This window comes from Pleurodeles waltl, chromosome 4_1 (assembly GCF_031143425.1).
Source record: "Pleurodeles waltl isolate 20211129_DDA chromosome 4_1, aPleWal1.hap1.20221129, whole genome shotgun sequence".
NCBI lineage: Eukaryota > Metazoa > Chordata > Amphibia > Caudata > Salamandridae > Pleurodeles > Pleurodeles waltl.
This window is the reverse complement of record NC_090442.1, coordinates 173,320,392-173,333,254: the sequence shown is the minus strand read 5'-3', so window position 1 is coordinate 173,333,254 and position 12,863 is coordinate 173,320,392. Positions and strand designations below refer to the sequence as shown.

Here is a 12,863-nt window from a genome sequence, read left to right as displayed (position 1 = left end):
GGTGTCCCCGCACTCACAAAGTTCAGTGAGTTGGCTCTGAACAATGTGGGGGCACCTTGGCTAGTGCCAGGGTGCCGTCACACTAAGTAACTTTGCACCTAACCTTTACCAGGTAAAGGTTAGACATATAGGTGACTTATAAGTTACTTAAGTGCAGTGTAAAATGGCTGTGAAATAACGTGGACGTTATTTCACTCAGGCTGCAGTGGCAGGCCTGTGTAAGAATTGTCAGAGCTCCCTATGGGTGGCAAAAGAAATGCTGCAGCCCATAGGGATCTCCTGGAACCCCAATACCCTGGGTACCTCAGTACCATATACTAGGGGATTATAAGGGTGTTCCAGTAAGCCAATGTAAATTGGTAAAAATGGTCACTAGCCTGTCAGTGACAATTTGGAAAGAAATGAGAGAGCATAACCACTGAGGTTCTGATTAGCAGAGCCTCAGTGAGACAGTTAGTCACTACACAGGTAACACATTCAGGCACACTTATGAGCACTGGGGCCCTGGGTTACCAGGGTCCCAGTGACACATACAACTAAAACAACATATATACAGTGAAAAATGGGGGTAACATGCCAGGCAAGATGGTACTTTCCAACACAACACCCCCCCAAACGAAGGACAATAAGACTAGCCATTACCTGATGAGTCTTCATTGTCTAAGTGGAAATATCTGGAGAGTCCATCTGCATTGGAGTGGCTACTCCCAGGTCTATGTTCCACTGTATAGTCCATTCCCTGTAGGGATATGGACCACCTCAACAATTTAGGATTTTCACCTTTCATTTGTTTTAGCCAAAGTAGAGGTTTGTGGTCTGTCTGAACAATGAAGTGAGTGCCAAACAGGTATGGCCTCAACTTCTTCAGAGCCCAGACCACAGCAAAGGCCTCCCTCTCAATGGCAGACCAACGCTTTTCTCTAGGGGTCAACCTTCTACTAATAAAAGCAACAGGTTGATCCTGGCCCTCATAATTAAGTTGTGATAGGACTGCCCCTACTCCTAATTCAGATGCATCAGTTTGGACATAGAATTTTTTAGAGTAACAAGGGCTTTTCAGGACAGGTGCAGAGCACATGGCCTGCTTCAGCTCCTCAAAAGCTTTCTGACAGTTTGCTGTCCATAATACCTTTTTAGGCATTTTCTTTGATGTGAGGTCATTAAGAGGGGCTGCAATGGAGCCATAGTTCTTAATGAACCTCCTGTAATACCCAGTGAGGCCTAGGAAGGCTCTCACCTGAGTCTGAGTGGTAGGGGGAATCCAATCAATGATAGTTTGGATTTTCCCCTGAAGTGGTGCAATCTGTTCCCCTCCAACAAGGTGTCCCAGATAAACCACCTTACCCTGCCCTATCTGGCACTTTGAAGCCTTGATAGTGAGGCCTGCCTTTTGCAGGGCCTCCAAAACTTTCCAAAGGTGGACCAGGTGATCATCCCAGCTGGAGCTAAAGACAGCTATATCGTCCAAATATGCTGCACTGAAAGCTTCCAGCCCTTGCAGGACTGTGTTCACCAACCTCTGAAAAGTGGCAGGTGCATTTTTCAAACCAAAAGGCATTACAGTAAACTGGTAATGTCCTCCAATGGTAGAAAATGCAGTCTTAGGTTTAGCATCTTCTGACATTTTGATCTGCCAATACCCTGCAGTCAAATCAAAAGTGCTTAGATACTTGGCAGATGCCAGTGTATCTATTAGCTCATCTGCCCTGGGTATAGGGTGAGCATCAGTTTTGGTTACCAAGTTGAGACCTCTATAGTCTACACAAAACCTCATTTCCTTCTTTCCATCTTTAGAATTGGGTTTTGGTACCAGTACCACAGGAGAAGCCCATGGACTGTCAGAGTGCTCAACCACTCCTAGTTCCAACATCTTCTGAACTTCTTGCTTTATGCAGTCCCTGACATGGTCAGGCTGCCTATAGATCTTACTTTTGACAGGTAAACTGTCTCCAGTATCTATAGTGTGCTCACACCAAGAAGTGGTGCCTGGCACAATGGAGAAGAGTTCTGAAAATTGTCCTAGGAGATTTATGCAATTATCTTTCTGCTCAGCAGTAAGACAATCAGCCAAAACTACACCTTCCACAAGAGCATCTTGTTCTGTGGAAGAGAAGAGATCAGGTAGAGGATCACTGTCTTCTTCCTGTCCCTCATCTGTTGCCATGAGCAGGGTGAGATCAGCCCTGTCATAGTAGGGTTTCAGGCGGTTGACATGGAGCACCCTAAGGGGACTCCTGGCAGTGCCTAAGTCAACCAAGTAGGTGACTTCACCCTTCTTTTCAACAATTGTGTGGGGTCCACTCCATTTATCTTGGAGTGCTCTTGGGGCCACAGGCTCCAAGACCCACACTTTCTGCCCTGGTTGGTACTGAACCAAAACAGCCTTCTGATCATGCCATTGCTTCTGGAGCTCTTGGCTGGCCTGAAGGTTTTTACTGGCCTTTTTCATGTACTCAGCCATCCTTGATCTGAGGCCAAGTACATAATCCACAATATCCTGCTTAGGAGCTTTTAAAGGTTGTTCCCAACCCTCCTTTACAAGTGTGAGTGGACCCCTAACAGGGTGTCCAAAAAGAAGTTCAAAGGGGCTGAAGCCCACTCCTTTCTGGGGTACCTCCCTGTAGGCAAAAAGGAGGCATGGTAGAAGGATATCCCATCTCCTGCGGAGTTTTTCAGGGAGTCCCATAATCATGCCTTTGAGAGTTTTATTAAATCTCTCCACCAGTCCATTTGTTTGTGGATGATAGGGTGTTGTGAACTTGTAAGTTACACCACACTCCTTCCACATGGCCTTTAAGTATGCAGACATGAAATAGCTTCCTCTGTCTGATACTACTTCCTTTGGGAAGCCCACCCTGGAAAATATTCCCAGGAGGGCCTTTGCCACTGCAGGAGCTGTAGTGGTCCTTAAAGGAATAGCTTCAGGATATCTTGTGGCATGGTCCACTACCACCAAGATAAATCTATTGCCTGAAGCAGTAGGAGGGTCAAGGGGGCCAACTATGTCAACCCCTACCCTTTCAAAGGGAACCCCAACCACAGGCAGTGGGATAAGGGGTGCCTTTGGAGTGCCACCTGTCTTGCCACTGGCTTGACAGGTTTCACAGGACTTACAAAATTCTTTTGTGTCCTCAGACATCCTAGGCCAATGAAACAGTGGTACCAATCTGTCCCAAGTTTTCATTTGACCCAGGTGCCCAGCTAAGGGAATGTCATGTGCCAGTGTTAGGAGGAACTTTCTGTACTCCTGAGGAATCACTAATCTCCTGGCAGCTCCAGGTTTAGGATCCCTATTCTCAGTGTACAAGAGGTTGTCCTCCCAGTAAACTCTGTGTGAGTCACTGACATCCCCATTAGCCTGTTTGACAGCTTGCTGTCTGAGACCCTCTAATGTGGGACAGGTTTGCTGTGCCACACTCAGCTCCTCTCTGGCAGGCCCCCCTTCACCCAAAAGCTCAGCAGTGTCTGCTTCCAGCTCCTCTGGTGTAGGTTCTGCACAGGGAGGGAATTCTTCTTCCTCAGAAGTTGAATCCACTGTAGAGGGAGGGATAGTAGGAAGTGGTTTGCTTCTACTAGCCCTAGCTTTAGGGAGCACTTGGTCCATTGTTCCAGGATCCAAGCTTCCCTGTCCTTTTTGCTTTTTGGCCTGAGCCCTTGTCAAAGCAAAAATATGCCCTGGGATGCCCAGCATTGCTGCATGGGCCTCCAACTCCACATCTGACCAAGCTGATGTCTCCAAATCGTTCCCTAATAGACAGTCTACAGGTAAATCTGAAGCTACCACAACTTTCTTTGGACCAGATACCCCCCCCCAGTTGAGATTTACAACAGCCATGGGGTGGCTTTGTGTTATGTTGTGAGCATCGGTTACTTGGTACTGGTGTCCAAGTATGTGTTGTTCAGGGTGCACCAGTTTCTCAATCACCATTGTGACACTGGCACCTGTGTCCCTGTAGGCCTGGACCTCAACACCATTTATTAGGGTTAGTTGCTTGTACTTCTCCAAGTTATGGGGGCAAGCAACCAAAGTGGCTAAGTCAATAGCCCCTTCAGAGACTAAAGTAGCCTCTGTGGTCTCCCTAATTAGACCAACCCCAACTAAATTACCAAAAGTGAGCCCAGCTACTCCCTTGGATTGGCTATTAGTAGGTTTGCTCCCACCACCACTGCTATTAGTAGGGACACTAGGTGTAGCAGTAGGGGTTGTAGTGGTAGGAGCTGTGGTGCCTTTCTTTGGACAACTGGGATCTGTTGTCCAATGGCCTTTTATCTTACATAAATAGCACCATGGTTTCTTTTCCTTGTTCTGATTAAAGGAGGATTTGGGCCCACCACCCCCACCAGAGTGTTTTTGTGGGCCTGATGAAGACTCATTTTTAGATTTGTCCCCACCCTTGTCAGAAGACTTACCATCCTTCTTTTTGTTGCCATCTTTGTCACCCCCTGTATGAACTTTTCTGTTCACTCTTGTTCTGACCCATTTGTCTGCCTTCTTTCCCAATTCTTGGGGAGAGGTCAGATCAGAGTCCACCAAGTACTGGTGCAACAAATCAGACACACAATTATTAAGAATATGCTCTCTCAGGATTAAGTTATACAGGCTGTCATAATCAGTAACTTTACTGCCATGTAACCACCCCTCCAAGGCCTTCACTGCCTGGTCAATGAAATCAACCCAGTCTTGTGAAGACTCCTTTTTGGTATCTCTGAACTTTATCCTGTACTGTTCAGTGGTTAAGCCATAACCATCCAGGAGTGCATTCTTAAGAACTTGGAAATTGTTAGCATCATTTTCTTTTACAGTAAGGAGCCTATCCCTACCTTTTCCAGTAAATGATAGCCATAGGATAGCAGCCCACTGCTTTTGAGGGACATCCTGTACAGCACAGGCCCTCTCAAGTGCAGCAAACCACTTGTTAATGTCATCCCCCTCCTTGTAAGGGGGAACTATCTTATGCAGATTCCTGGAATCATGCTCTTTTGCAGGATGACTATGGGGAATACTGCTGCTGCCACCATGGGTATCTAAACCCATGTTCTGTCTTTCCCTCTCTATTTCTAAAGACTGTCTATCCAAATCCAGCTGTTGCTTCTTGAGCTTCAGTCTGGTTTGCTCCACTCTCAATCTATTGAGCTCCCTTTCCAACAATCTGTCATCAGGGTGGGTGGGAGGGACATTTCTAGATACAGAGGTATGATGGGAATGAACAGAAGGAGACCTTTCCCTTACAGAGGGCACCCTAACAGCTTGGCTACCAGTATAATGTGAGAGCACATCATCAGTATGATGTGATTCAACCTCTGTACCAACTATGCTAGACTGTCTAGTAATGGGCAGGCTGAGAAGTTTCTTTCCTGAACCTTTTCCTGGGGGAGTCCCTGGATCAGATTGAGAACCATTAGCTACTTTTTCTACAGATTGGGCACTTATGGCCTTATCCTGTACTCTAAGCATATTAATTAACAGTTCTAAGGAAGGATTCTTCCCTACACTCAAACCTCTCTCTATGCAGAGACTCCTTGCTCCTTTCCAGCTAAGGTGATCATATGCAAGTTTGGACAGTTCAACTTTTTGGCCTGTGCCAGACATTTTTAGAGAGAGTTAAAGTGATAGACAAAGAGAAAAAAGTTTTCAGAACTTTTTGGAAAGACAGAAAAAAACTTTTTAAACTTTTAAGAACTTTTTGAAAGTTTAGAAGTACTTTTCAGCACTTAGAAAAGAGTGAAAAGAGGAAATGCAAAACTTTTTGGCTATGTGTATATACACTGACCTTGTTTTGTATATTTTTCTCTTATGAAAAGTACAATGACAAGAGTGGTAAGTAGTCTCAAAGCACTTATCCCACCGCTGCACAACCAATGTAAGAGGCTGGACTGGCTTGTAGTGAGTACCAAGGGGTACTTGCACCTTGCCCCAGGCCCAGTTATCCCTTATTAGTGTATAGGGTGTCTAGCAGCTTAGGCTGATAGATAATGGTAGCTTAGCAAAGCAGCTCAGGCTGAACTAGGAGACGTGTGAAGCTACTACAGTACCACTTAGTGTCATATGCACAATATCATAAGAAAACACAATACACAGTTATACTAAAAATAAAGGTACTTTATTTTTATGACAATATGCCAAAGTATCTTAGAGTGTACCCTCAGTGAGAGGATAGGAAATATACACAAGATATATATACACAATAGCAAAAATATGCAGTATAGTCTTAGAAAACAGTGCAAACAATGTATAGTTACAATAGGATGCAATGGGGAAACATAGGGATAGGGGCAACACAAACCATATACTCCAGAAGTGGAATGCGAACCACGAATGGACCCCAAACCTATGTGACCTTGTAGAGGGTCGCTGGGACTATTAGAAAATAGTGAGAGTTAGAAAAATAACCCTCCCCAAGACCCTGAAAAGTGAGTGCAAAGTGCACTAAAGTTCCCCTAAGGACAAAATACTCGTGTTAGAGGGAGAATGCAATGAAAACACAAATCAGCAATGCAACAACGATGGATTCCTGTCTGAAGGTACCTGTGGAACAAGGGGACCAAGTCCAAAAGTCACAAGCAGCTCGGAGATGGGCAGATGCCCAAGAAATGCCAGCGGTTGGTGCAAAGAAGCTCTTACTAGGCTGAAGAACTGTGAATACTGCAGGAACGACAAGGGCTAGAGACTTCCCCTTTGGAGGATGGATCCCCCACGCCTTGGAGAGTCGTGCAGAAGTGTTTTCCCGCCGGATGGACGCCAACAAGCCTTGCTACACGCAAATCGTGCGTTTGCCGTTTTTGGACGCTGCTGGGGCCCAGGAGGGACCAGGAGGTCGCAAATTGGACCTGCAGAGAGAGGGGACGTCGAGCAAGACAAGGAGCCCTCACTGAAGCAGGTAGCACCCGGAGAAGTGCCAGAAACAGGCACTACGAGGATGCGTGAAATGGTGCTCGCCGAAGTTGCACAAAGGAGTCCCACGTCGCCGGAGACCAACTTAGAAAGTCGTGCAATGCAGGTTAGAGTGCCGTGGACCCAGGCTTGGCTGTGCACACAGGATTTCCGCCGGAAGTGCACAGGGGCCGGAGAAGCTTGCAAAGTCGCGGTTCCCAGCAATGCAGCCCAGCAAGGTGAGGCAAGGACTTACCTCCACCAAACTTGGGCTGAAGAGTCACTGGACTGTGGGGGTCACTTGGACGGTGTCGCTGGATTCGAGGGACCTCGCTCGTCGTGCTGAGAGGAGACCCAAGGGACCGGAGATGCAGCTTTTTGGTGCCTGCGGTTGCAGGGGGAAGATTCCGTCGACCCACGGGAGATTTCTTCGGAGCTTCTGGTGCAGAGAGGAGGCAGACTACCCCCACAGCATGCACAAGCAGGAAAACAGTCGAGAAGGCGGCAGGATCAGCGTTACAGAGTTGCAGTAGTCGTCTTTGCTACTATGTTGCAGGTTTGCAGGCTTCCAGCGCGGTCAGCGGTCGATTCCTTATCAGAAGGTGAAGAGGGAGATGCAGAGGAACTCGGCTGAGCTCATGCATTCGTTATCTAAAGTTTCCCCAGAGACAGAGACCCTAAATAGCCAGAAAAGAGGGTTTGGCTACCTAGGAGAGAGGAAAGGCTACTAACACCTGAAGGAGCCTATCACAAGGAGTCTCTGATGTCACCTGGTGGCACTGGCCACTCAGAGCAGTCCAGTGTGCCAGCAGCACCTCTGTTTCCAAGATGGCAGAGGTCTGGAGCACACTGGAGGAGCTCTGGACACCTCCCAGGGGAGGTGCAGGTCAGGGGAGTGGTCACTCCCCTTTCCTTTGTCCAGTTTCGCGCCAGAGCAGGGGCTAAGGGGTCCCTGAACCGGTGTAGACTGGCTTATGCAGAATTGGGCACCTCTGTGCCCAACAAAGCATTTCCAGAGGCTGGGGGAGGCTACTCCTCCCCTGCCTTCACACCATTTTCCAAAGGGAGAGGGTGTCACACCCTCTCTCAGAGGAAGTTCTTTGTTCTGCCATCCTGGGCCAGGCCTGGCTGGACCCCAGGAGGGCAGCTGCCTGTCTGAGGGGTTGGCAGCAGCAGCAGCTGCAGAGAAACCCCAGGAAGGGCAGTCTGGCAGTACCAGGGTCTGTGCTACAGACCACTGGGATCATGGAATTGTACCAACAATGCCAGGATGGCATAGAGGGGGCAATTCCATGATCATAGACATGTTACATGGCCATATTCGGAGTTACCATGGTGAAGCTACATATAGGTAGTGACCTATATGTAGTGCACGCGTGTAATGGTGTCCCCGCACTCACAAAGTTCAGTGAATTGGCTCTGAACAATGTGGGGGCACCTTGGCTAGTGCCAGGGTGCCCTCACACTAAGTAACTTTGCACCTAACCTTTACCAGGTAAAGGTTAGACATATAGGTGACTTATAAGTTACTTAAGTGCAGTGTAAAATGGCTGTGAAATAACGTGGACGTTATTTCACTCAGGCTGCAGTGGCAGGCCTGTGTAAGAATTGTCAGAGCTCCCTATGGGTGGCAAAAGAAATGCTGCAGCCCATAGGGATCTCCTGGAACCCCAATACCCTGGGTACCTCAGTACCATATACTAGGGGATTATAAGGGTGTTCCAGTAAGCCAATGTAAATTGGTAAAAATGGTCACTAGCCTGTCAGTGACAATTTGGAAAGAAATGAGAGAGCATAACCACTGAGGTTCTGATTAGCAGAGCCTCAGTGAGACAGTTAGTCACTACACAGGTAACACATTCAGGCACACTTATGAGCACTGGGGCCCTGGGTTACCAGGGTCCCAGTGACACATACAACTAAAACAACATATATACAGTGAAAAATGGGGGTAACATGCCAGGCAAGATGGTACTTTCCTACAGTTGTGGTTGTTGCAGAATCTCCTATCACGACTTTAGTGTGTTTCTGGGGAAGTAGGGTCACTTCACTCCTACTTTTTAGGGTCTTTGGTGGGGTATCTTGGACACCATTAGTGTTTTCTTACACTGCTAGCGACCCTCTACACACTACACTAGGCCAGGGGTCCCTAAGAGGTTCGCATTCCACTTTCTTAGTATATGGTTTTTGTGTTGCCCCTAGGCCTATTGCATCCTATTGTATTTGTAGGAAAGTACCATCTTGCCTGGCATGTTACCCCCATTTTTCACTGTATATATGTTGTTTTAGTTGTATGTGTCACTGGGACCCTGGTAACCCAGGGCCCCAGTGCTCATAAGTGTGCCTGAATGTGTTACCTGTGTAGTGACTAACTGTCTCACTGAGGCTCTGCTAATCAGAACCTCAGTGGTTATGCTCTCTCATTTCTTTCCAAATTGTCACTGACAGGCTAGTGACCATTTTTACCAATTTACATTGGCTTACTGGAACACCCTTATAATTCCCTAGTATATGGTACTGAGGTACCCAGGGTATTGGGGTTCCAGGAGATCCCTATGAGCTGCAGCATTTCTTTTGCCACCCATAGGGAGCTCTGACAATACTTACACAGGCCTGCCACTGCAGCCTGAGTGAAATAACGTCCCCGTTATTTCACAGCCATTTTACACTGCACTTAAGTAACTTATAAGTCACCTATATGTCTAACCTTTACCTGGTAAAGGTTGGGTGCAAAGTTACTTAGTGTGAGGGCACCCTGGCACTAGCCAAGGTGCCCCCACATTGTTCAGAGCCAATTCCCTGAACTTTGTGAGTGCGGGGACACCATTACACGCGTGCAGTACATATAGGTCACTACCTATATGTAGCTTCACCATGGTAACTCCGAATATGGCCATGTAACATGTCTATGATCATGGAATTGCCCCCTCTATGCCATCCTGGCATTGTTGGTACAATTCCATGATCCCAGTGGTCTGTAGCACAGACCCTGGTACTGCCAAACTGCCCTTCCTGGGGTTTCACTGCAGCTGCTGCTGCTGCCAACCCCTCAGACAGGCAGCTGCCCTCCTGGGGTCCAGCCAGGCCTGGCCCAGGATGGCAGAACAAAGAACTTCCTCTGAGAGAGGGTGTGACACCCTCTCCCTTTGGAAAATGGTGTGAAGGCAGGGGAGGAGTAGCCTCCCCCAGCCTCTGGAAATGCTTTGTTGGGCACAGAGGTGCCCAATTCTGCATAAGCCAGTCTACACCGGTTCAGGGACCCCTTAGCCCCTGCTCTGGCGCGAAACTGGACAAAGGAAAGGGGAGTGACCACTCCCCTGACCTGCACCTCCCCTGGGAGGTGTCCAGAGCTCCTCCAGTGTGCTCCAGACCTCTGCCATCTTGGAAACAGAGGTGCTGCTGGCACACTGGACTGCTCTGAGTGGCCAGTGCCACCAGGTGACGTCAGAGACTCCTGCTGATAGGCTCCTTCAGGTGTTAGTAGCCTTTCCTCTCTCCTAGGTAGCCAAACCCTCTTTTCTGGCTATTTAGGGTCTCTGTCTCTGGGGAAACTTTAGATAACGAATGCATGAGCTCAGCCGAGTTCCTCTGCATCTCTCTCTTCACCTTCTGATAAGGAATCGACCGCTGACCGCGCTGGAAGCCTGCAAACCTGCAACATAGTAGCAAAGACGACTACTGCAACTCTGTAACGCTGATCCTGCCGCCTTCTCGACTGTTTTCCTGCTTGTGCATGCTGTGGGGGTAGTCTGCCTCCTCTCTGCACCAGAAGCTCCGAAGAAATCTCCCGTGGGTCGACGGAATCTTCCCCCTGCAACCGCAGGCACCAAAAAGCTGCATTACCGGTCCCTTGGGTCTCCTCTCAGCACGACGAGCGAGGTCCCTCGAATCCAGCGACGCTGTCCAAGTGACCCCCACAGTCCAGTGACTCTTCAGCCCAAGTTTGGTGGAGGTAAGTCCTTGCCTCACCTCGCTGGGCTGCATTGCTGGGAACCGCGACTTTGCAGCTACTCCGGCCCCTGTGCACTTCCGGCGGAAATCCTTTGTGCACAGCCAAGCCTGGGTCCACGGCACTCTAACCTGCATTGTACGACTTTCTAAGTTGGTCTCCGGCGACGTGGGACTCCTTTGTGCAACTTCGGCGAGCACCATTTCACGCATCCTTGTAGTGCCTGTTTCTGGCACTTCTCCGGGTGCTACCTGCTTCAGTGAGGGCTCTTTGTTTTGCTCGACGTCCCCTCTCTCTTCAGGTCCAATTTGCGACCTCCTGGTCCCTCCTGGGCCCCAGCAGTGTCCAAAAACGCCAAACGCACGATTTGCACCTAGCAAGGCTTGTTGGCGTCCTTTCGGCGGGAAAACACTTCTGCACGACTCTCCAAGACAAGAGGGATCCGTCCACCAAAGGGGAAGTCTCTAGCCCTTTTTGTTCCTGCAGAAACCTCAGCTTCTTCTGTCCAGTCGAAGCTTCTTTGCACCCGCAGCTGGCATTTCCTGGGCATCTGCCCATCTCCGACTTGCTTGTGACTTTTGGACTTGGTCCCCTTGTTCCACAGGTACCCTAGATTGGAAATCCACAGTTGTTGCATTGCTGGTTTGTGTCTTTCCTGCATTATTCCTCTAACACAACTATTTTGTCCTTAGGGGAACTTTAGTGCACTTTGCACTCACTTTTCAGGGTCTTGGGGAGGGTTATTTTTCTAACTCTCACTATTTTCTAATAGTCCCAGCGACCCTCTACAAGGTCACATAGGTTTGGGGTCCATTCGTGGTTCGCATTCCACTTCTGGAGTATATGGTTTGTGTTGCCCCTATCCCTATGTTTCCCCATTGCATCCTATTGTAACTTTACATTGTTTGCACTGTTTTCTAAGACTATACTGCATATTTTTGCTATTGTGTATATATATCTTGTGTATATTTCCTATCCTCTCACTGAGGGTACACTCTAAGATACTTTGGCATATTGTCATAAAAATAAAGTACCTTTATTTTTAGTATAACTGTGTATTGTGTTTTCTTATGATATTGTGCAGATGACACTAGGTGGTACTGTAGTAGCTTCACACGTCTCCTAGTTCAGCCTAACCTGCTCTGCTAAGCTACCATTATCTATCAGCCTAAGCTGCTAGACACCCTATACACTAATAAGGGATAACTGGGCCTGGTGCAAGGTGCAAGTACCCCTTGGTACTCACTACAAGCCAGTCCAGCCTCCTACAGTATTCTACAGTGTTGGCACTACTTTTCTAACTGTTTAGTTACCTGATTTTGGTTTGTGTATATATTTTGTGTATCTTACTTACCTCCTCTGAGATATTTCTGACACATTGTCACTAAAATAAAGTAACTTTATTTTTAGTAACTTTGAGTATTGCGATTCTTATGATATAGTGCTATATGATATAAGTGGTATTGTAGAAGGTTTGCATGTCTCCTAGTTCAGCCTAAGCTGCTCTGCTATAGCTACCTCTATCAGCCTCTATCAGCCTAAGCTGCTAAAAACACAACTAATCTACTAATAAGGGATAACTGGACCTGGCACAAGGTGTAAGTACCATCAGGTACCCACTATAAGCCAAGCCATCCTTCTACAAAGGGCCATTCAGGCTATTCTAATCCCACTCATGTGTGACTGTCTAGAGGGAATTCACAAGGTCCTAACTGCCAGTCACATCCAGTCATGTGACCTAAGGCAGGATGCAGACACAGATGCCTGAGGGCAGGAAATGCCAACTTTCTAAAAGCACCATTTTCACACTTGTTACAATAAATTTAACTTTTACCATTGATGAGGGTTTATCATTACAGTTTAATAGGCACCAAACAAAAGACATCTTCCTCCTCTCATTTAGGAATTACAGCCTATTAAATGTAGGCTTCACAGTAGTGAAAAACAAATTTGGAAGTTTTTCACTACTGAGGCATGTAAAACTTACAGGCACATTTCAGCGACTTGACACCTTTGGGCATTTGTTTGTGCTTCAGACATTTT

At 47.6% G+C, this 12,863-nt stretch overlaps 1 protein-coding gene across 1 annotated transcript in view; it reads right to left on the bottom strand.

The window, feature by feature from the left end:
* Window positions 1-12,863, bottom strand: part of LOC138287144 (V-type proton ATPase 116 kDa subunit a 4-like) — a 1,145,905-nt gene that overhangs the window by 439,417 nt on the left and 693,625 nt on the right. The gene's annotated exons all lie outside the window — the stretch shown is intronic.